Source organism: Artemia sp. Qi Xiang Cuo, chromosome 14, assembly GCF_049724085.1.
Source record: "Artemia sp. Qi Xiang Cuo chromosome 14, ASM4972408v1, whole genome shotgun sequence".
Lineage (NCBI taxonomy): Eukaryota > Metazoa > Arthropoda > Branchiopoda > Anostraca > Artemiidae > Artemia > Artemia sp. Qi Xiang Cuo.
The window spans coordinates 54,781,767-54,803,353 of record NC_142807.1 but is presented as its reverse complement, the minus strand read 5'-3'; the positions used below and the strand labels follow the sequence as shown (position 1 = coordinate 54,803,353).

At 34.4% G+C, this 21,587-nt stretch overlaps 1 protein-coding gene across 1 annotated transcript in view; it reads left to right on the top strand.

Annotated features, from left to right (window-relative positions):
* The first annotated feature begins 4,169 nt into the window (after window positions 1-4,169).
* Window positions 4,170-21,587, top strand: part of LOC148944644 (uncharacterized) — a 191,446-nt gene continuing 174,028 nt past the window's right edge. Inside the window, exon 1 of the mRNA XM_089099713.1 lies at window positions 4,170-4,243. The gene's annotated coding sequence lies outside the window, so the exon portion shown is untranslated. The remainder of the gene's footprint in view (window positions 4,244-21,587) is intronic.

The following is a 21,587-nucleotide window of genomic DNA, read 5'->3' as shown; positions in this document are numbered from 1 at the left end:
TCAAAATATCGGGATTTAGGTATTTCTTTGCTGTATCGTTGCATACTTTTAAAAAGACCTAATTAAAAGGCTGGGTTTTATCCCCCGGGGGGGGGGCGTGCTGGGTTTGAACCCCAATTCCCTCGAAATTTGTGTCCGACTCGTAAAAACGTAACAAAAAAGCCTACTTGTATGACATGTATGACTACCAGAAATCCAGTATTGAAAATTCTCTGTTTTATCGAATCAAACTTTCTAACTTGAATAAGCCCGTGCTCAAATGTATGATTTTTTGCTAAATATTTCTTAAAGAAATTGGACTTGAAAACGCAAAATAGTGCGATAAAACTTATATGCAGATGTTTATATGTATAATAAACATATCTGATTTTTACCAATCCAATGAGATAAGATGATCGGATTTGATTTTAAGTCAGAAAAATCTCAAAAAATAAAATAGTTTTTCCAAGCTCTAGAAAAGGAATCTTACTGGATTATAGCTTCTTGTGTGAAAAATACTAAAAAGGTAATATATAAGAACTGTATGGCGTGGTTGAATGCGTTTGATGGTTTTTTTTTGTCATCTTAAATGTTAGTTGAGTTAGGTAAATGAAACTTTCAGGAGCAAGGCTGGAATTAAAATTGTGGCATGAGGATTAATTTTGAGGTTTTCAATTTTACCTCTTCTGCCTCCACGGGGTTCTGACGTTTAGTAAACTTTGATCAAGTCTGTGTAATAAAACTTCCACGCATAGATAAACCCTGAATACGTAGATAATTTTGTTTGCCTTGATTAATTTGCTAGACAAAAAATGAATATACTGCTTGATGGTATATTCCAAATATATCAATCGCTATCCTCACAAAGGCGTTCCAGGCTTTCTCTCTACTGAGGCAGGATATACCCTAATACTATACAAAAAAATGTTTGTTGACTTGCAATATTTGTTATTATTTCTCACCAATAGTTGGCTCATAATACAAAATAAAGCCAATATGAAAACTAAAATAAAACAAGCAAACTTTTTAATAGCTTAGGGCTGGGCCTGTTTCTAGATAAGTTAGAGGGAGATTTGAGAAGCAACCGTAATGGCAGTAACGATTACATTGGGAATATTGTTGAACGGGAAATCGAATGATATATTCCTATTTTCTACGGGGACTTAATTTGCTATGAGGCATGGGGCAAACTGCCCCCCCCCCCGGACCTCAATTTCTCCTCCCCTAGACTCGAGTTTGCCCCCACCCCAGCTGAAATTTGTTTTCTTCCAAAATCTTGTCAAAACTAAGATAAACATGCATAATTCAAGCATCAACAGAAACGGATCAGTTTTTTAGTACATATTTACCTTTATAGTATTGTCCAGTACCTTTATAGTACTAAAAAGGTCCTTTATGGTAGCAAATGAATTATTTTTTAGTTTTAGTGTCATTTTCACTTGATTTGGGTACATTGGCTCCAAATTTACCCCCCCCTCCCCCCAAGGATTTTGACGAAATTACGTCACTGATTTTCTATTTATTTTTGTCCAAAGTTATGAACAAAATTAAACACTCATGTTTGACTGCCAGAAATTAAACAATCATGTTTGACTTGGCTAATAGCTGCTAATGCTCAGTAAAAGTATGTTTTTGTTGGATCTTGGGTGTACTGCTCAACACAAAAAAATGGCCCATGCATTTCAAGATTAGGCCCAGTCTATCAATCTTACATTAGGCCTAGTCTATCAAACTCAGAATTCTTCTGAAATGTTACCACTTCCTTTCATTACCATCAACCTGTTCGTGAGGTCTTAAAGAACTTTCGGGTATTTAACTGCATGATTTTGTACAGACAAAAAGAGTTTTGCAATATTCATTTTGATCAACATTTTTCAGTTATTCAGATACATTTGTCAGTCCAAATTGTTGGAGAAGCTTAAATTCATAAACTTGGATTATATTTCGGTGAATTTGTTAGATTATACGAGAAACTGTCACGCAGCTATGATGAATATCAAATTTCAGGCCAAATATTCGTTGTTGTATGATAATCATCATATATATGTGAACCCAGAGTAATTCAGTGTAAAAACCCTAAAATGGCCGCTAATTTTGAAAGAATTCTAGATCAAAATCTTACGTAGACCAACCCATACTAAATAAATTTGGCCATTTTTAGCTTGAGATACACTACCTCTATCCAGCCCAAAAAGACAAAGACTTTTAGGGGGTTGCATCTTTGCCTATTTCACACGTGAAGGTGGATTACAACCACTATTACCATTTACAGTGCATCATCTGATGACTTCATGAAAAGGCTGACAAGTTACGATATTTGGCGGGATTAAGTTAAAACAGAATAGTAATAAAGTGAAAAATCCTCTGTAAATAATAAGTTATCAGCATTTTTATTTTCAAAAACCATACAAATCAGTCTGAATAAAGTAGACAATTTGACATCAAAGGGCTTCTTTGATAGTGATCTGACTGTAAAATCAACTGTTGAGTTCTATAATATAGTTTTTGCTGATAATTCGATTGGACAATCTGGTTTCTAGTTTCCATTAACAATCCTGTTATAGAATTTAAATTCAATCTTCAATTTGGCAATATTACTTGGGGGCAGTATTTCAAATCTTGTGTCGATAAAAGAAAAATACATGAAGTACCTGATCATTCAATTTAAGCTTATATAAGAAAATAAACAAGAATTCCAGGAATTTAACTCGGTAATTTTTTGGTAAAAGCCTCTTAATCTTCTGAGAAACATTTTTGTAAAATCAAAATATTTAAGATCTAGTAAAATCTGTTTTTCAAAAATTTTGCGCTAAGCTGACCATTTTTAGATTCAGCTCGTAAAAGCCGTTTTGTGAGAGCTGTTGTGTCTTTCACGGAAATTGGTTCAGAAATTGTCTTATGGAACAGGTTGTACAAGTTTAACTGCAGTATTAAGCTGAAACTAGATGGTTAAAACTGACAACACATGATTGGGAAATACGCTTACAATTTAAAAATTAGTATCAAAATTCCGCAATAAGTACAATTCCAATACCAGCCTAATATCTTGTGTGCATTATTAGAATTTCCATTTAACTTTCATGAATATATACTTATTCTGAACTCAGCACAAGGAAGCATTTTTTCTGGGTGCTCTAGAAAAATTCTGATCAGTTTGATCAGAAAATTCATATGAAACATAATTGTCTCAGTCAAAAAAACGAAAAAGTAATAATGAACAGTTTTCTACATTTGCTCAGAAATTTTCTCAGAGCAAGTACCAATTTAAATAGGCTTTAATAAATACAAAGTAAATCATTCGCAAAAAAGAATTAAAGCTTAGTTTTGGAATTTTTCCCAAAATTTTATTTATAAAAAACATGGTGCTTTTCATTGTTGAATTACCAACTGTAATTTGGATTGTGAAAGTAGAAGTAAATATTCACGAAAGTTTAACAAACCTTCTATAATGCACAGAAGATTACTAGGATGGTATTAAAATCAAATTTTTTGTGGTGGTTTGATTTTGATATTAACTTTTAAATCTCAAGCGTATTTCTTTGAAATGTGTGTTCAATTTTAACCATTTAATTTCAGCACAATATTGCAGCTAAACTCGAATAACATCTTCCATGTGAAAATTTCTTAGCAAATTTCCAAGACAGGCACAACAGCTCTTGCAAAACGGCTTTTACAAGTTGAATCTAATAATTGCCAGCTTTTCTTAAAGCGGTCTGGATTAGTTGTCCGTTAAGTTTCATCTCCTAACACTGGAAAATGCAGGATTACTGTTACTGAGGATGAGTAACGACTAATATTCAAATATTTAACCTTTTAAAAAGTGGAAATTGTATTTGAGATTATATGCAGAGAACATAAAAATATAGTAATAGATAAATGCGTCATGCCTTCAAAGTTTTTAGATAAGAAATATTAATAGTGAGGTTCACGTGATTGATATTGTCCTTCGCCAAGTTTCGTATAACGTAACATTTTTCAGTTGATAAATTGCCGGATAAATGTTTGTTGTTATCTTTTACACATTAAACTCAGGAAACTTAATGTTAAGCCAATAAGTCGGAGAAGCGATGCTGGAACTCGCTATTTGTAATACAACTCAAATGCAGTGTCCCTAAAAAGGCATCATTTTCTTTTTTCCGTAGATCTGTTCTTCATTTTCATCGGTCGCGTACATTTAAAATCTTAAAACGCTAGATTCTTCATTGAAGATCTTATTTAATGATTTCATAGGCTACTCATTTGATTGGAATTTTGTTTTAAACTGGTGAGCTATTTATATTTTTCGGTATAGTCCTGGCCTACAAGATTCCTTTTCCTCCCCTTCAGCCATTGATGCTTGCCCCAGTCAACTTTTTCACTTTGTTTTCTCACAATAGGCTAGGCCTACATTCTTTTGAAAAACCTAAGTATATTTTAACTTTTAGTAAAATTCTACTTTAGCTACTTTTGGCTATCTTGGAAAGGAGTTAGATTAGGAAAATGAAACTTTCAGGGATGGATGTACAGGTTAACATATGTCCCAGGAAGGTATTTTGGTAAATTTTTAGCAAATCATATTATTGACTTACAAATAAAGTGAATATACCATTCAATGCCTTTTTTATGCTGATTAAGGACATAATAATCATTTCTATCAGAAATTAATTTTAGCCCCCTCCCCTATATTTGTCAGTTCAGGATATATAGGCTATTTGCACATTTGGGGGTAGGGGTATTTACCCAACTGGTAAGGTTCTACCAAATCATATTATTGAGTTAGAACTAAAGTGAATACACCATTTGATGCCTTTTTTTGCTGATTACAAATATAATAATCATTTCTATTGGAAATGAATTTCAGCCCCCCCTATATATGCCAATTCAGGGTTAGGTTGGGTTAGGTATATATAGGGGGGGGCTGAAATTCATTTCCAATAGAAATGATGGTAAAGTTCTATGAAATCATATTATTGAGTTAGGAAAAAAGTGAATACACCATTCAATGCCTTTTTTATGCTGATTATGAATATAATAATCATTTCTATCAGAAATGAATTTCTGCCCTCCCCCTATATATGCCAATTCAGGGTTATGTTAGGTATAGCCTATATAAAGGGGGGGGGGGCTGAAATTAATTTATGATAGAAATGCTTATTATATTTGTAAACAGCAAAAAAAATGCATAAAATGTTTTATTCACTTTATTCCTAACTCAATATATGATTTCATAGAACTTTACCAAAATGATTATTATAGTTGTAATCAGCATAAAAAAAGGCATTGAATGGTGCATTCACTTTATTCTTAACTTAATAATATGATTTGGTAGAACTTTACCACCCAATCATATTATTGAGTAACAACTAAAGTGAATATACCATTTGATGCCTTTTTTTATGCTGATTTCAAATATAATGATCATTTCTATCGGAAATGAATTTTACCCCCCCCCTATATATGCCAATTCAGGGTATATATTTCTACATTAGAGGGGGGTGGGAATAAATTTTATTTCTGATGTAAATGGGAGGTAAGTTTAAGCTGTACCCCCATCCCCCCTAATGTAGAAATATATATCCTGAATTGGCATATATAGGGGGGGGCTAAAATGTTTGCTCTTTACTAGGTTACAGCTACCATTGCAACAATGATGAGGAGAATTGTCTTGGTGAAAATTTCTACTGGGTTGAAGTTGTCTAGAATAACTCTGCAGGAAAGGAGATTTTTTCACAGGAAAAATTTGCCATGAGAGTTTTCCAAGGAATAAATTCTCCAGAGGTAATTTTCTGTGGGACTAAAGTTGTGCTAGGGGGCTGATTATTTTCAGGTAAACTTCCATAAAGGATGGGACTTCTGTTTTGTTCTGGGGGGGAGGTTAAACAAAAAAAGCATTAAAAAATTGGGTACTTACGCATTATGCGGGCACTGCATAATTTACAAGTCAGACAAATATTTTTTGGGGGGAGGAAGGGTGGGGGTGGCTCAAACCCCTAATCCCCCCTCTGGGTACTGCCTTGCCCAAGGAAACAAATTTTTTATTGTACAAGGAAACCTGTCAAATAGGCTATTTGCAAGAGACCGCTATAGATGATAAATGACTGCAAAGCCGTGGTTTCTCACTGAGTTACAATATTTAAATGATTGTATTTTGAGGTTTAAGGGGGGGAGGTAGACAGGTTAGGTTAAGTTACGTACTCACGCATGCTTTATCCTGTATATTTCCCCCTAATGTGCGTAAAGAGCCTAAATTGTGGAAAGAGTAAGGCGTTGAGGAGGGGACAGCCCCTTTCATATACAGAGTAATTTCTGTTTGTTTTAAGTTTTAATGTTGTTCCTTACTTTCAGTTAAAAAAACTTGTTTTTTTTTAATTTATTGAGAGGACAACCAGAGAAATGTAAATTCACAAGGGGTCAGAACATAAAACTTACATCATCAAATGTGATGAGACCAATTTTTAGTGCCCAAAAAAAGGGTACTAAAAAATATTTGAAGTAACAATGATCAAAAATGAAGAAGAAGCAAAAATTTTTGATTAATGGATGCACAATAATGAGGTTTAGAAGGAATCAAAATTGTAGAATACATAAATAATGTGGTTAGAAGATAAGCAGCAGTGAGAATTTCAAGCAACAGGAAGAATCTGAACATGTTAAAAATGAAAGTGAAGAGCAAAGTTTGCACATTTAGAGGAAAAGTGGAAGCAATAATGAGAACAAGTCCAAAATGAAAATAAGTAAGTATATGTAAGCACTAGTCCCTTAGGGCCCAAACCAGCAGTCCTGATCTCTGTTTTGTAATATAACATAAAAATTAACAATAAATTATTTTTGGTACTTGTTAAATATTATCTTGTTACATGGGTGCCCATAAGGGGGGGGGGCTGCCCCCCCCCTCTGGCTGAATGATGGTGTCATATGTTTGTATTAATTTAAAAAACTTTACACAGAAAAAGTTTTCAAAGAAAAGTAAAGATCTCTTTTAATTCAAAAATGGGCAGAAATAAAGTCAAATAATCTTTCAAGCATAAAACTAGCACAAAGCACTATTAACAATTAAACAAAACTCAAAACAAACAGCAATTATTTTTATTGCCAAGTCAAACTGAAAACAAGCAAAAATCCCCCAGGGGCATACAATGAAAACATCCCAGTTTATTTTGACCAGTTTTTATCTTTTTAACTTTTTAATTGACTTTTTACAGTTTTAATTATTGACTGTTAAATGGTTGTTCATTATGATTTTTCTATTTCTTTGTTGTTGTTTCATTTTTGCCAGTTTTAGTGCAACCATTTATATTGTCGACTCCAAAGTCTGAATTCGGCCCTTTGTGGGCTTGTGATAGTGATCTTTTTGAAATAAATATCTTATATCTTATATATCCCCCAGGGGCATAACCTAAAACTCTTATCCCCATACTTTGTGGGATTGTGTCCCAAAAGGCCATGTTATGATATCTTTGTACTATTTTTTAAAAATTGGCTATCTTAGAATTTCTATCAGATGCATTATAACATAGGGGGAGGGGGTGGGGTTGTTGTATAGTCGCCCTCCAATAAATTTGACTCTTAAAAATGGCTGTTCAATTTCTGATTTCTAATCCAATGAGCCCCCTCCGAAGTGTATACCCTGTTTCCATAAAAACCTTAAATGCCCTTGGGGCATACCTTACAACCCATGCCCTGAGGGCCACGAGGAGGTTCTCATCCTCAATGACATAATTTCTGGACTTTTAAACTATGCCAAACAAAATAAATCTCTTGTTATTTTAACTTGAAGTGTTAGGGGAAATGATGGGTGTAGGGTGGAGGGGTGGTTGCCCTCCAATAGCTTTTGACTATTAAAGAAGGTACTAGTCCTTTCAGTTACCAACCAACTGAGCACTTTTCAAAGTTTCTACAAGAACAAATGGCCATCTTTGAAAGTGACATTAAAGATTTGGAGGATTCTATGGAGTGAGGCAACTTGTAGAAGGAGTACTCTATGGAGTACTCTTGTCAACTTGTAGAAGGGGGGGGGGAGGTAAATCATGCAAAATATTAAATATGCAACTTAACCTAACCTAGGTACCTTTTCCCCCCTTAAACCCCATAAAATATTATATATTCATCCTATTTTACTTCATAAGCATTAACCTAACTTGACTTCTTTGGCAGTATATAGAAGTGTATGTAAAATGCACCAGTACCAATAAATGACTGCAAAGCCATGGTTTCTCATTGAGTTACAATATTTAAATGATTGTTTTTTGGGGTTTAGGGGGGAGGTAGATAGGTTAGGTTAAGCTGAATACTTATGTATGCTTTATCCTGTACCCCCCCCCCTTCTCCCCCCAGAGGGGGGTTTAACAAAAAAGCATTAAAAAATTGGGCACTTATGCATTATGCGGGCACTGCATAATTTACAAGTCAGACAAATATTTTTTGGGGGGAGGAAGGGGGCTGGCGGCTCAAACCCCTAACCCTCCCCCCCTGGGCACTGCCATGCCCAAGGAAACAAATTTGTTATTGTACAAGGAAACCGGTCACAGAAAACCTGTCAAATAGGCTATTTGCAAGAGACTGCTATAGATAAATGACTGCAAAACTGTGGTTTCTCAATGACTGTCAATGTTTACATGATTGTTTTTTGGGGTTTAAGGGGGGAAAAGGTACCTAGGTTAGGTTTGGTTACTTATTTAATATAGAGTGTGATTTACCCCCCCCCTCCCTAATGTGCAAATATATATCCAAAATTTGTTTACAAACTCTTGCATATTCATCCTATTTTATTTTATCTCATTAGCATGAACCAAACTTGACTTCTTTAGCAGTGCCAACATAATGCACCAGTACCAATATTTCTACAAGTTGACAAGAGTATGCCCCTCTCCATAGAATCCTCAAAATCTTTAATACTGCTTTCAAAATTTTAATTTATTTCACCTATTTTTGCATTTTCATTCTTCATTACCAAAAAAAATTGTGTTTCTTCAAACTGCCACAATGAGTTCACTGTTTTGCAAGGCTGTACCCAGAGGGTGGGCAGGGTTAGGGGGGTTTGAAGTAGTAGTGACCCCCCTCCAAAGTGTTTGTCTGACTCCTGTAAACGTAACAAAAATGGACATAAACAAATTTCGTATACGTTTTTTTGTGTAACCCCCCCCCCTACCCCAAAAAAAATTTTGATTCAAACTCCCTTTGGAAAAAAATCCTGGGTACAGCCTTTCTGTATTGCAATGTCTAGACATCTCCTAATTAGTAGGCTAGTTTATGCAAAATACTTTTGTTTCCATGTTGTCTGTCTGTGTGATTCATGCTTTGAGTGATGACATAGTTTGGGTTAGCAAATTCTTTGAGAAGAGAATTCTTAATTGCTTTTGACAGCTGTTTTTGTTTGAGAAGTCGAAATTTGATTCTTTTTTTTCTTCATTTTTGCTGTTTATTAAATTGATGTGTGACGTGTCATGTATTAAAGTGACATGTTTGACCAATATTGATGGGGCATGTGCACTTAATTTTGATTGAATTCCGATAATAAGAATGAATTTAAGCTAAATTAAGACATCAGGACAAAGGATTATGGAGTATTCTCTTCTATAAGGGGCTATATTTCAGTCATGTATATACAAGATTGAAAGCAAAGAAATAATAAAAGGCGCCTTTTTTCAGTAGAAAGCTCAATATTTGTCTTGAAGAATGCCAAAGTAAAAAAAACTTTGACATTGATGCAAAACAAGCATATTTGTGTAAAAAAAAGTTTTTCCAATGAAGTAAAGAGCAAAGTTGAAACTTAAAATGGACAAAAATTATTGCTTCACAGCCTATCTAATATATATCAATCAAACTAGTACAAATAAACCAAATAATTATGTTTCCCTGTGTTTCTAGGATTTTAGAAAACTAGTGCTTTATTGAAAACACAAAAATCAAGTATTAAAAACTGGAAAACTGATTTGGGAGTGAAAAGTGAGTATGAAGCCTGACAACAATAAACTAATCTATAAAGTTTTTCTTAGTCTTACACCAGCTGTGACATCAGTAACTTTCCATATACAATTAAAATTATCTTAAAAACAAGTGTAGAATTAAATATTTTTTTAAATAACTGCAAAGTCATTGAACAGCATACAGATTATTGGATTGATTTATCAGGTAGCATTTTGGTATAATTTTCAATAGTGCCATAAGCTATAATACCAATAGTGATTAATAAACAATCTTCAAATGTAAGATATATGCTTTATTATTACTTGAAATGAAGATCAAATAAGACATAATATGAATTCTGAAAATATGATTATTTGTGAATTTCAAGCTATGATACAAATTATAAAGCTAGTCTATAATCCTGATCCTAAAGCTATCAAGATGGCTTTACTTCAAACTTGTCTACAAAGTAATCATGAGATGTCTTCTTTAAAACCAAAACAACAGCCGGGTATTGAAATGAGCCATCATGCAGAAGTGATACCAAATCAAAAAAAAAAAAAATTAAGCTACAATTCTAAAATGAATTGTTATTATGCTTTTACTGTACCAAAACTCATATTATTTTGTGTTTTAAGTAAAGCGCTAGATTTCTATAATTAAATTTATTTAGATTTAAATTTATCAGCATAAAAAAATGATTCTTTTGATGTATCTATTGGTATCAAAATTCCATTTTTTAAAGTTTTGGTGACTATTGAGCCGTGTTGCTCCTTACTGAACAGATCAGATCAAACAGTTTGTGGTAATGATCTGTAAGTTTGTTACCACAAACTGTTTGATATTTTGTATAGTCTAGTAACAAGGCATTTAATTCTTAGTAACTTATTGGGAGTTGACCAAAAATCTAAAGATTTTAGATTTTGACCCAAAATATAGTTATTAGCTTATATTATATAGTAACATGATACTATTTAACAAAGTACCAAAAATAATTTATTGTTACTGTTATGTTATATTACAAAACAGAGATCAGGACTGCTCATTTGGGCCCCAAGGATCTAGTGCCGTCATACTTACATATACTTACTTATTTTCATTTTGGACTTGTTCTCATTATTGCTTTTACTTGTCCTCTAAAGGTGCAAACTTTGCTCTTCACTTTCATTTTTGACATGTTCTGATACTCGATTTTCCATGCCTGCTAACCGGACAATCATATTCTCTTCCCTTTCATTTTTAACATGTTCTGATTCTTCCAGTTGCTTGAAATTCTCGCTGTTGCTTATCTTCTAACCACATTATTTATGTATTCTGTAATTTCGATTCCTTCTAAACCTCATTATCGCGCGTCTATTAATCAAAATAATTTTTTTTCTTCTTCACTTTTGATAATCATTACTTCAAATGTTTTTTTAGTACCCTTGTTTTGGGCACTAAAAATTGGTCTCATCGCATTTGATGGTGTAAGTTTTACGTTCTGACTCCTTGTGAATTTACATTTCTCTGGTCGACCTCTCAATAAATTAAAAAAAAAACAAGTTTTTTTTAACTGAAAGTAAGGAACAATGTTAAAACTTAAAAGAAACAGAAATTACTCTGTATATGAAAGGGGCTGTCCCCTCCTCAACGCCTCGCTCTTTCCACAATTTAGGCTCTTTACGCACATAAGGGGGGGGGGGTATGCAGGATAAAGCATGCATAAGTACGCAACTTAACCTAACCTATCTACCTTCCCCCCTTAAACCCCTTAAACCCCAATTTTTTAATGTTTTTTTGTAGTTTTTTTTGTTTAACCTCCCCCCCCAGAAAAAACAGAAGTATATATATATATATATATATATATATATATATATATATATATACATATACAAACACACACACATATACAAACACACAAATATATGCACACACACATATACACACACACATATACACATACACACACATACACATACATATATATATAAATGCACACCCACATATACACACACATACACACACACACATATATACAAACACACACATATATACACACACATATACACAAACACACATTTACAAACACACACATACACAAACACACACAGAGACAAATATACACACATACACATATACACACATACACACATATACACACACAGATACACACACATATATACACACACATATACACACACACACATATACACTCAAACACACACATATATATATACACACATCTACACAAACACACACATATACACACAAACATATACACACACACACATACACATAAACACACACACGCCCACATAAACACACACACACACACATACACACACACACACACATATACACATATATAAACACATATATATACACACAAACACACACGCTGAACAAAATGGGTATCTCAAAATTTCGATTGGATGGGTTTGGGGGAATGATGGTCGTGGTGGGGGCCTAATCGCCCTCCAATGACTTTCGACTATTAAAAAGGGCACTAGCCCTTTGAATTTGCAATCGAATGAGCATTTTTGAAGGTTTTACGACAACGCCTTGTTTAAAAACCTTAAGTGACCCAAGGGCGTAATTTAAAACCCTTGCCCTGAGGGCTGTAGGGGAGCGTTCTTCTCAAAAACATGTTTTTTATCTGACAATCAACTACGCTGAACAAAATGGCCATCTCAAAATTTAGATTGGATGATGTTTGGGGAAATGATCGGCAGGGGGGGGGGGGGGCTAGCTGCCCTTCAATCACTTTCGATAATTGAAAATGGCAGTTGCCCTTTGAATTTTCAATCGAATGAGCCTTTTTCGAAGTTTCTACGACAATACCTTCTATATAAACCATATATGCCTCCAGGGCATGACTTAAAACCCTTGCCCAGAGGGTTTTGGGGGAGTGTCCTCCTCAAAAACATATTTTCTATATGGAAATAAACTACGATGAACAAAATTGCTATATCAAAATTTTGATTGGATGTGTTTGGAGGAATGATGGGCGTTGGAGGGGGGGGGGGCTAGTCGCTATCCAATCAGTTTCGACTATTAAAAAGTGTACTAGCCCGTTGAATTTTCAATTGAATGAGCCTGTTTTGAAGTTTCTAAGACAACGCCTTCTATAAAAACCTTATATGCCCCAGGGCAAAACTCAAATCCCCTGCCCTGAGGGTTTAGGGGGAAAAACCTCCTCAAAAACATATTTTCTGTCTGAATATCAACTACGCTGAACAAAATTGGTATCTCAAAATTTTGATTGGAGGTGTTTGGTGGAATAATGATTATGGAGGAGGGGGGCTTGTTGCCCCCCAATCACATTAGACTATTAAAAAATGAGCAAGAACTATAAATTTTCAATTTAATTATCCCCTTTTTAAGTTTTTAAGACGACCCCTTCCACAAGAAGTGCCCAACTCTAAAATAAAAAATAAATAAATAGTACCTTGTGCCAACATCGTTCTTATATGCCCTCATTGCATAACTTAAAACTCTTGCCCTGAGGGGCAGTGTTCTCCTCAAAAATATATTTTCTAGCTGGAAATCAACTGTGTTGAACAAAATGGCTATCTCAAAATTTTGATTGGATGTGTATGGGGGAATGATGGTCGTGGTGGGGGCCTAATTGCCCTCCAATGACTTTCGGCTATTAAAAAGGGCACTAGCCCTTTGAATTTCCAATCGAATGAGCATTTTTTGAAGGTTTTACGACAACGCCTTGTTTAAAAACCTTAAGTGACCCAAGGGCGTAATTTAAAACCCTTGCCCTGAGGGCTGTAGGGGAGCGTTCTCCTCAAAAACATGTTTTTTATCTGACAATCAACTACGCTGAACAAAATGGCCATCTCAAAATTTTGATTGGATGATTGTTGGGGAAATGATCGGCATGGGGGGGGGGGCTAGCTGCCCTTCAATCACTTTCGACAACTGAAAATAGCAGTTGCCCTTTGAATTTCCAATCGAATGAGCCTTTTTCGAAGTTTCTATGACAATACCTTCTATATAAACCATATATGCCTCCAGGGCATGACTTAAAACCCTTTCCCAGAGGGTTTTGGGGGAGTGTCCTCCTCAAAAACATATTTTCTATATGGAAATAAACTACGATGAACAAAATTGCTATATCAAAATTTTGATTGGATGTGTTTGGAGGAATGATGGGCGTTGGAGGGGGGGGGCTAGTCGCTATCCAATCAGTTTCGACTATTAAAAAGAGTACTAGCCCATTGAATTTTCAATCGAATGAGCCTGTTTTAAATTTTCTAAGACAACGCCTTCTATAAAAACCTTATATGCCCCAGGGCAAAACTCAAATCCCCTGCCCTGAGGGTTTAGGGGGAAAAACCTCCTCAAAAACATATTTTCTGTCTGAATATCAACTACGCTGAACAAAATGGGTATCTCAAAATTTTGATTGGATGTGTTTGGTGGAATAATGATCCGGGAGGGGGGGGGCTTGTTGCCCCCCAATCACTTTCGACTATTAAAAAAGGAACTAGAACTATAAATTTTCAATTGAATGAGCCCCTTTTGAAGTTTTTACGACGACCCCTTCCACATGAAGTGCCCAACTCTAAAATAAAAAATAAATAAATAGTACATTAAAAAGGGAAAGACTATTAAAAAAGGAACTAGAACTCTCAATTTTCAATTGAATGAGCCCCTTTTGAAGTTTTTACGACGACCCCTTCCACATGAAATGCCTAACTCTAAAATGAAAAATAAATAAATAGTACATTGTGCCAACATCGTTCTTATATGCCCTCAAAGCCTCCTCAAAAACATACTTTCTGTCTGGATATCAACTATGCTGAACAAAATGGGTATCTCAAAATTTTGATTGGATGTGTCTGGTAAAATAATGATCATGGAGGGGGGGGCTTGTTGCCCCCCAATCACTTTCGACTATTAAAAAAGGAACTAGAACTCTCAATTTTCAATTGAATGAGCCCCTTTTGAAGTTTTTACGACGACCCCTTCCACATGAAAGCGTACTAGCCCTTCAAATTTCCAATTGAATGAGTCTGTTTTGAAGTTTCCACAACAACGCCTTCTATAAAAACCTTATATGCCCCTAGGGCAAAATTTAAAACCCCTGCCCTGAGGGTTTTTGGGGAAATACCTCCTCAAAAACATATTTTCTGTCTGAATATCAACTACGCTGAAACATGGGTATCTCAAAATTTTGATTGGATGTGTTTGGAGGAATGATGGTCGTGGTGGGGGCCTAATTGCCCTCCAATGACTTTTGACTATTAAAAAGGGCACTAGCCCTTTGAATTTCCAATCGAATGAGCATTTTTTGAAGGTTTTACGACAACGCCTTGTTTAAAAACCTTAAGTGACCCAAGGGCGTAATTTAAAACCCTTGCCCTGAGGGCTGTAGGGGAGCGTTCTCCTCAAAAACATGTTTTTTATCTGACAATCAACTACGCTGAACAAAATGGCCATCTCAAAATTTTGATTGGATGATGTTTGGGGAAATGATCGGCATGGGGGGCTAGCTGCCCTTCAATCACTTTCGATAATTGAAAATGGCAGTTGCCCTTTGAATTTTCAATCGAATGAGCCTTTTTCGAAGTTTCTACGACAACACCTTCTATAGAAACCATATTTGCCTCCAGGGCATATTTTAAAACCATTTCCCAGAGGGTTTTGGGGGAGTTTCCTCCTCAAAAACATATTTTCTATATGGAAATAAACTACGTTGAACGAAATTGCTATATCAAAATTTTGATTGGATGTGTTTGGAGGAATGATGGGCGTTGGAGGGGGGGAGGGCTAGTCGCTATCCAATCAGTTTCGACTATTAAAAAGTGTACTAGCCCATTGAATTTTCAATTGAATGAGCCCGTTTTGAAGTTTCTAAGACAACGCCTTCTATAAAAACCTTATATGCCCCCAGGGCAAAACTCAAATCCCCTGCCCTGAGGGTTTAGGGGGAAAAACCTCCTCAAAAACATATTTTCTGTCTAGATATCAACTATGCTGAACTATGCTGAACTATGCTAGATATCAACTATGATGATTGGGGGGCTTGTTGCCCCCCAATCACTTTCGACTATTAAAAAAGGAACTAGAACTCTCAATTTTCAATTGAATGAGCCCCTTTTGAAGTTTTTACGACGACCCCTTCCACATGAAGTGACCAACTCTAAAATAAAAAATAAATAAATAGTACTCTGTGCCAACATCGTTCTTATATGCCCTCATTGCATAACTTAAAACTCTTGCTCTGAGGGTTATTGGGGAGTGTCCTCCTTAAAAAATTTTCTATCTGGAATGCTGCTAGAGCGGGACTTTCTCCATCTAGTTCAGCTTCCATCAAGGCATAAGCTAAAGGAGACAAGACGGTGGACAAAAAAGGCGGTGGAGGTGCCGGAGTTGGTGGAAATAAGGATTCCACATGTTTACTGTTTAATTCAGTAGTTTTAGGTTTACCATCCTTACAAATAGCCAGGTTTAACAAGAAATTCACTCCTACTTTACTTGAAATTTCTGAAATTTTATATATATTCATCATTCCCAAGACTCCTAAAACTGCACTTGATCTTTCTTTGGGATCCTTATAGAGCCAGTAACAAAGTAATTTTAAGAAAGAACCATATTTATAATACTCGTCACTTTCTAAAGATTCTAAAGCAGAGAAGCATTGCGCGGAGAGAGCAATGAAGTCAGGAATACTAAAATCAGATACAAAATCTGGGCTTTCAGTTCCTTGACTGATTATATCAGCAATAAGAGCTATAGCCCTTTTTTTACAATGTTGACTTTCAAAAGTAGAAAAAATGCTTTCAAGGTCTTTCGCACAATCACAAGAGTTTAATTTGTAATTTAAAATATTTATTGACCTGAAAAATTTCCTATGGCATTTTTTTACAAGAAAATCCTGAAAGACAGTTTCGGCTATTTCCTCTTTGATCCCTTGAAAGTTATACTTTTCAACAATGTACGTAAAATGTTCTCTATTCAGTGTTCTCTAGTTGGGAACAGTTCCTTCATTATAAAATCTCATAATTATGTTCATTGTCTCAAAATCTATATCAAATGCTTCAACAACATGAGTATGCTTCTCAAGCATGTCGGATTCAAGCATGACCTGAAACACATCACTTATAGCTGACAAAAGAATCTTCTTGGCTTCAACTTGACCTCCATTGCATTCAATTATAATCACAGGACTCTCAGTCTTATTCAAATTGGCTAAAGCGTTCACGAAGTAAGTGGAACTCATATCTGTAAATAATAACTGGTTGTGTTCAAACCTGTAAGCTTAATCATATAGCGATTATATTTTATCTAACAAAAAAACAAACTAATTTTAAAATTTTCAGGTAATTTTCTAGTTTGAATCAAAACATTAAAATTATTGCTCAGGCACTGTAAATATTTCTGCAGTTTACATACTAAATTTAGCGATTCTGAACTGAACTTAAAAAATTTTATAATAATGAACATATATACTCCTGATTGTATACTAATAATCAATTTTAATAATCAATAATCGATTTTTAGTAGAATAAAAATCAATTTTTATTTTGTTTTAAGTTTTCAGTTTAGAATCACTAAAGTTATAAACTGCAAAAAATTAGGGTATCTAAGCAACAATTTTGATCTTTTAATTTAAACTAGAAAAATATCTGAAAAGTTGAAAACTAGTTTGATTTTTTGTTAGGTTTTTGTTACTTGATACGAGAACTAAAAACGAATTGTTTGATAATATTTATTCCCACATTAAAATTATTTATTTTCCGGGTTGCAGCAGTAGCTAGCAACCTAGTAAGAGATGATCACGCCCCAGAGTAAAAACTAATGTAACCGATAATTCCTGAAAATACATTCAAATCAAAACAAGAAATACACTATTAGAACCGCCTTGTCGAAAACCTCTATGCAGTAAACTTACCGTTCCTTGGCTTGAATAACATATGTATATACTAGGCCAAACATCGTAAGTGGAGTTTAGCTCTCTGAACTATATTGTAAGTACATTTCCATGTTGTACATATGTAAATGGCATTTTTTTACAAGAAAATCCTGAAAGACAGTTTCGGCTATTTCCTCTTTGATCCCTTGAAAGTTATACTTTTCAACAATGTACGTAAAATATTCTCTATTCAATGTTCTATAGTTGGGAACAGTTCCTTCATTATAAAATCTCATAATTATGTTCATTGTCTCAAAATCTATATCAAATGCTTCAACAACATGAGTATGCTTCTCAAGCATGTCGGATTCAAGCATGACCTGAAACACATCACTTATAGCTGACAAAAGAATCTTCTTGGCTTCAACTTGACCTCCATTGCATTCAATTATAATCACAGGACTCTCAGTCTTATTCAAATTGGCTAAAGCGTTCACGAAGTAAGTGGAACTCATATCTGTAAATAATAACTGGTTGTGTTCAAGCCTGTAAGCTTAATCATATAGCGAGTAGATTTTATCTAACAAAAAAACAAACTAATTTTAAAATTTTCATGCATTTTTCTTGTTTAAATTAAAAAATTAAAATTATTGATCAGGCGCCGTAAATATTTCTGCAGTTTTACATACTAACTTTAGCGATTCTGAACTGAACTTAAAAATTTTTATAATAATGAACATATATACTACTGATTGTATACTAATAATCAATTTTAGTAATCAATAATCGATTTTTAGTAGAATAAAAATCAATTTTCGTTTTGTTTTACTTTTCAGTTCAGAATCACTAAAGTTATAAACTGCAAAAAATATTTATGGTATCTGAGCAATAATTTTAATCTTTTAATTTAAACTAGAAAAATACCTGAAAATTTTAAAACTAGTTTCATTTTTTGTTAGGTTTTTGTTACTTGATACGAGAACTAAACACTAATTGTTTGATAATATTTATTCCCACATTAAAATCATTTATTTTCCGGGTTGCAGCAGTAGCTAGGAACCTAGTAAGAGATGATCACGCCCCAGAGTAAAAACTAATGTAACCGATAACTCCTGAAAATACATTCAAATCAAAACAAGAAATACACTATTAGAACCGCCTTGTCGAAAACCTCTATGCAGTAAACTTACCGTGCCTTGGCTTGAATAACATATGTATATACTAGGCCAAACATCGTAAGTGGAGTTTAAGTCTCTGAACTATATTGTAAGTACATTTCCATGTTGTACATATGTTGTAACAGGTTTGACCCTTAGAAAGGAGGGTTTCTGAGGATTTATCTTTGTGAGTGTTGAAAATACAATAATGGATTTATAGATCACGATTGTTTAATGGGTCCCTATTGCCTGTATTTCCAGATGTGACATTGAAAATACATGTATGTATTTTTGTTACTAATGTTTATGGCTAGTGTCCTGCAAATAATACGAAGGAACGACCCTGCGACATGCAAAAAAAATGTATGTCACATACATTTGTCATATACCTGCGACATGTATGTCAAGGATAGAAAAGTGGATGAATGTCAGCCAAACACATTTGATGTTATTAAGCGCTCTCCAATATTCGGCGTTTCGGGTTCTTATTAATTGTGACAATCGTATATCAGTTATAGATAGCTGTAAAAAAATTAATATTTTAGCAGTTCCAAGTCTTTTTAATTTTTATAAGTCTCTGTTTATGTTTGATGTATTACATAAAAATGCACCTGAATGTTTGTTTGGTATGTTTGAGAGATGTCAGCCTGTATACGAGACAAGGAATTCATCAGCGCTTAGAAAACCGACTAAAAGTTCTACAAGGTCTTCACTTTTGATTCGCCATGTTCTTGCTTCTATATGGGAGTCCCTTCCCTATGATATATTTCGAGAAACTTATAGGCCGACTTTTTATGGGTTGCTTAGGGACCATTGTTTTGGTTTTTATGATTTATGATTTTATATATAGGAAATAGCATATAATAGTGTTTTATATTAGGTTAGTATGGTACAGGGTCTAAATTGATGATTTTTTTGCATGTCGCAGGGTCGTTCCTTCGTATTATTTGCAGGACACTAGCCATAAACATTAGTAACACTAATACATACATGTATTTTCAATGTCAAATCTGGAAATACAGGCAATAGGGACCCATTAAACAATTGTGATCTATAAATCCATTATTGTATTTTCAACACTCACAAATATAAATCCTCAGAAACCCTCCTTTCTAAGGGTCAAACCTGTTACAACATATGTACAACATGGAAATGTACTTACAATATAGTTCAAATCTCAAAATTTTGATTGGATGTGTTTGCGGGAATGATGGGCGTGGGAGGGAGGTTAGTTGCCCTCCAATCACTTTTGACTATTTAAAAGGGAACTAGAACTCTCAATTTCCAATCGAATGAGCCTCTTTTGAAGTTTTTACGACGACCCCTTCCATATGAAGTGCCCAACTCTAAAGGAAAAAAAATAATAAATACTACATTGTGCCAACATCGTTCTTTAAAAATCAACTACGCTGAACAAAATGGCTGTCTAAAAATTTTGATTGGATGTTTTTGGGGAAATGATGGTATTGGGAGGGCTAGTTGCCCTCCAATCATTTTTGACTATTGAAAAGAGCACTAGAATTTCTCAATTTTCAATCGAATGGGCCACTTTTGAACTTTCTACGACGACTCCTTCTATATGAAGTACCCAGCTATAAAGGAAAAAAATAAATAAATACTACATTGTGCCAACATCGTTCTTCTATGCCCTCAGGGCATAATATAAAACCTTTTACCTGAGGGTTGTGGGGGAGTGTCCTCCTCAAGAACATTTTTTCTATCTGGAAATCAACTATACTGAACAAAATGGCCTTCTAAAAATTTTGATTGGATGTGTTTGGGGGAATTGCTGGGAGATTTTGAAATTAACACTGTTAGATATCTTAAAAAGCCTTTCCATGGCAGCCTCCGTGGCTGCCATGCTCCCTTACCAAAGGCCAAGTATAGAATGTCTATTGTATATATTATTATATTCTTATTTATTTATGTTTATTCTAAATGAAGGGAGATGACAGATTAATTCCTGCCAACCCTCAAACCCCTTCTATATTTATCTGAAGGTTCATGGATATTTAGACTATTTTGGCATTGAAATTCACTCTATTTGTCTGGTATCCCTCAAACCAACACCAAGAGGGGTGCCACCAAAGGCCGTGCTTGGGGGGGGGGTGTTCCATCATTGCTCCTTACTTTCAATTCAAAAACCTATTTTTCAATTTGAAAAACAATAAAACATCGAAGTCTTATGGCTCTTTACTATAGGAAACGCTATTTGATAACATTTTAAACCCGGGGAAATGAAATTTGTTAAATCAACGCTTCAGAATGTGAGGTCGAGAATGTGCATTTACGGATGAAAGCCGTGCAAGTTTATAAAATTTAAGCTTATTTTCAAAGTAGACACCGAGATTGTTTGCTGTTTCTATTGCATCAATTTTCTTGACAAAATATCATGTGCGTTGTCTGGTTTATTTTTATATGGTCAGCAAAATTAAAACCAATAGGAGTTTGGCTACTGCCCCTTTCTCCCTTCCCAATCCATAAAAGTGTAAGGCCTAGTATGTTCCTTCCGTTTTATTGAAAACTATATGTATCTTGAACAGTGTGCTTTTGTTTTTCAAAACGTCAACGACAAAAAATGTAAAATATATGTAATAGTCCGTATAACTGTAAGGAACTATTGAAAATAATGAACATTAATTCCAGGAATTTCAGCGATTTAAATTTATATTTCACTGTAATTTTTATTTCAAAAAACTTTTATTTTCTGTAATTTT